The sequence below is a fragment of the Pipistrellus kuhlii genome, unplaced genomic scaffold (assembly GCF_014108245.1).
Source record: "Pipistrellus kuhlii isolate mPipKuh1 unplaced genomic scaffold, mPipKuh1.p scaffold_m20_p_12, whole genome shotgun sequence".
NCBI lineage: Eukaryota > Metazoa > Chordata > Mammalia > Chiroptera > Vespertilionidae > Pipistrellus > Pipistrellus kuhlii.
The window spans coordinates 38,464,676-38,468,749 of record NW_023425427.1 but is presented as its reverse complement, the minus strand read 5'-3'; the positions used below and the strand labels follow the sequence as shown (position 1 = coordinate 38,468,749).

The 4,074-nt window shown below is 36.6% G+C and overlaps 1 pseudogene; it reads left to right on the top strand.

Moving 5' to 3' along the window:
* The first annotated feature begins 248 nt into the window (after positions 1 to 248).
* LOC118716760 lies at positions 249 to 901 on the top strand (annotated as a pseudogene).
* The last annotated feature ends 3,173 nt before the right edge of the window (positions 902 to 4,074 follow it).

The following is a 4,074-nucleotide window of genomic DNA, read 5'->3' as shown; positions in this document are numbered from 1 at the left end:
GGGGGCACTAGTATTATGAAGTTGCCAGAATAAACATTGTAAAACAGCCAAGCGTTTTATATTTTGCCACAGAGTGATCTTTTGACAATTGATAGAAACCTATAATCGTAGGCTTTCTTTTGGTGAATCTGTCAAACTTTAATAAAATTGAACTAGACTTACATATTGGCTAGTTGAATATCACTAGGCTTGAATGAAAATGTTTATAATGATGGCACATAGCAAAAGACTCATGGTTCTTGCTAGTGGAGTGGAGGAGTAACAAGATGGCGACAGAGACGGTGGAGCTGCATCCACTGAAGCTTGTTGAACTAAATCAGGAATGTCTTGCCCGCGGTTTGGAGACCATGGGAACAAAACAAGATCTCATCAACAGGCTCCAGGCCTATCTTGAAGAGCATGCTGAAGAGGAGGGAAATGAAGAAGACGTACTAGGAGATGAAACAGAGGAAGAAGAACCAAAGCCCACAGAACTGCCTGTTCAAGAGGAAGAACCCCCTGAAAAAAAACTGTTGATGTGGCAGCAGCAAAGAAAGTGGTAAAAATTACATCTGAAATACCAGACTGAGAGAATGCAGAAGAGAGCTGAAAGATTCAATGTACCTGCGAGTTTGGAAAGTAAGAAAGCTGCCCAGGCAGCTAGATTTGGAATTTCTTCAGTTCCCTCAAAAGGCCTGTCATCTGACACCAACCCTGTGGTCAATTTGGACAAGCTAAAGGAAAGAGCCCAAAGATTTGGTATGAATGTCTCTTCAATCTCCAGAAAGTCTGAAGATGACGAGAAGCTGAAAAAGAGGAAGGAGCAATTTGGAATTGTCACAAGTTCAGCTGGAACAGGAACCACAGAGGATACAGAGGCAAAGAAGAGGAAAAGAGCAGAGTGCTTTGGGATTGCCTGATGGGAAACTCTTTTTTTTTTTTTTTTTTAATCATCTTATTGTTTTTAATATATTTTATTGATTTTATACAGAGAGGAAGGGAGAGAGATAGAGAGTTAGAAACATCGATGAGAGAGAGTCATCGATCAGCTGCCTCTTGCACACCCCCTACTGGGGATATGCCCGCAACCAAGGTACATGCCCTTGACTGGAATCGAACCCAGGACCCTTCAGTCCCCAAGCTGACGCTCTATCCATTGAGCCAAACCAGTCCCGGCTGATGGGAAACTCTTAATGCTTTCTGTTCTTCAGTGGTTTCGATCTCTGACTCTTCTTGGTCACGTATATACCTAAATACAGTCATGTGCGTAGGTGCTGCCTCACAATGAGAGAGCATGCACCCCAGGTACATCCATGAACTAAGTAGCAGTTTGACTTCAGTTCCAACTTTAGGGTTGTTGTTGTTGTTTTTTGTTTTTTTTTTAATTATTATTTTTCTTGTTAATAAAAGTCATTAGAAAAGAGAACGGTGTGTTTTATTAGGTACTGCTTTGAGTTCTTAGAGCCAGATTCAATGAGCTATGGGGATCTTCAGGGACAGATATAAGGAATTAGCCATAATGCTTTTACCCATTAGAAAAGAGGTTAAAGAAAAGGATTGAGTCCATCAATGTATTTTTTTATTGATTTCAGAGAGGAAGGAAGAGGAGAAAGATATAGGAACATCAGTGATGACAGAGAATCATTGATTGGCTGCCTCCTGCAAGTCCCTACTGGGGACCAAGCCTGCAACTGGGGCATATGTCCTGACTGGGAATTGAATCATGACAATTAACCACTGAGGTCAACAATTAACCACTGAGCCATACCATTGGGTTGACTCCATCCCTTTAAGCTTATTTATATTCTCTCATGTTCACAGGCATCCTTTTACCTCTTTATCATTCATGAAGAGGCCAAGTTTTACCCTGAATCTTTGCTTCTTCAGGTTCATGTGACCCATTGGGATGAAATAGGGAGAATACCATGGGTTTTAGGATGTGTATGGGATGTAAAATACAAAGGCTAATGATTGATAGTCTCATAGAATGGAGTCCAGAAGGGTCTTATTTTCTAAAGTGATCTGGTGTGATACTGTCTGGTTTCAACCAAAGCCAATATATGGGACCCTGTTGGTAGGCAGTTCAGGGTACCCCTCAGAGCTAGAAGAAAGTGTAGGGAATGAAAGCATGACAGGATGTCAGAGGTGTTAAGCATTATTGCCTAGATCATTGGGCACATAAGCAGTGTACAGGAGGCTTCTACTTTCTAATCAAACCCTGTGCTAGTTTGTCTTCTGTTGCAGAAGTATACTATTGCAGCTTTGGCAGTAACATTTCTTAAGTATTATTAAAATCCATTTTACTTGCTGGGCCTCCTACTTAGAAAGGTTTGGCTCTCCCTAAGCAGGCTGCTTGTTTGCATTTGGTTTCACATAGATTGAGATCTATTTAATCTTTTTTGATTTGTTGGTATAAGGTTTCTCCTCTTAATCTTTATTTCTGGACCTACATAAGGTTGGTTTTTTTTGGTAATAAAACTTAAGAGCTTGACACCTTAAACAACAACAACAACAATAAAAAAGACTCATGGTTCTTTAGTATTTGAGTATTCTAGTACTCGATACTTCTTATTGCATATAATGCAAAGATAACAGTTGATGTTCCATCAGTTCATTCGTAATAGTTGATTTTGTGCGGCTCCATTAATACCTCTATCCAGTAGTTTAAAGGAAAGATGAACATAATGCACTTTATGTACTAGAGAATTTAGCTTTGCAAGCTCAACATTCAAAGGGATCTCAACCTATTTATTGTACGTACCAACATTTGTTCCACCACACAGTAATGTACACTTTTTTTTTAAGTGTGAAATAGAATTCTAAAGAGTGTGAAATAACTAAAAAGGAGATGCACTTTTGGACAGTTTCATGTTATTTAACATATCACCAGTTTTCTTGACAGAAACAATGACAAAAGAAAGAAGAGAACTGTAATGGCCTGATTATAGAAATAGGAAGTATTTCTTATCTAGTCATTTAAATGTGGTATGTGCTATTCTTTGCTAAATGTAATAGAAATAACAAAAAAAAAATGTATACAGAGAAAACAAAGCAAATCTAACATGGGTACATACCTTATTATATTATTATTTGGTAATTAGATGGTTTAAAAAACACTAAGTAGTAGTGAGATGAAAAGTTTTACTATTTTAATTATGTAAAATTGTATAATTTGTAGATATAGATACTCAAAATTTTGTTAATCTCTTTTTCCCCATTTATTATATCACTTCCAGGAGTTTGACTTGTAAAATTTCTAGTTATATCAGAAATCCACTTCACAATCAATAGTATCCTTGAGTCACTCACAATACAGTATTATATTTCTAATTTGGCTCTTACAACCAAATGATTTAAGATACAAAGTTAGATAAATTTAATTCCTATGTGTTAAAATGCTTTGTGGGACAATGAGGGTGGAATTCTCTCTCTGTTTTTAAATACAACTAATTGACATCTATCCTGAAACTGTCTTTTTCCACTCTTTTTTTCTCCTATATTATCAGGCAGTAGAGTTATAAGCCTGTCACCAAAACAAGAAAACCAGGCATTTTCACTGTTTCTGGCTTGTTATATCACCACCCCCACCTCACTGATAAGAATCAAGGAGATAAGGATTTTCAAATTTCAACTCACCTACTAGATTAAGTAAGTGTGAGATTGGCTATTTGAAGTATTCACATCTGGGCTCCACACTATAAAATGATAAAAATCTGTTTGACTTAGCTCCCAAGATTAATTGTGTGAGAGTGGGTTGTTTTTAATTAGATTACCCACCAAAAAATGTTCATCTCAGGCTAACTTTCTTAGGTCATGATCTTTTATCAGATAAAAGATACAGATTTATCCGCCTTAGTATTTTCAGCCAGTTGATTATAGATACCATCATCTCTTAGTTAATTATGATTTAATGTGTAAAGTATATAAATATATTGCTATTGCTTAATTTTTTTTATTTACATCCTAAGGATAATGTCTTCATAAAATAAATCTCAACAAAGATTCCAGTATCTTCTAGTTTTCATTCTCCATAATAATTTTGAAATGTCTGTAGTTTGTTACTAGTGTTCGAATCAAGCATGAGGCACAAGTATT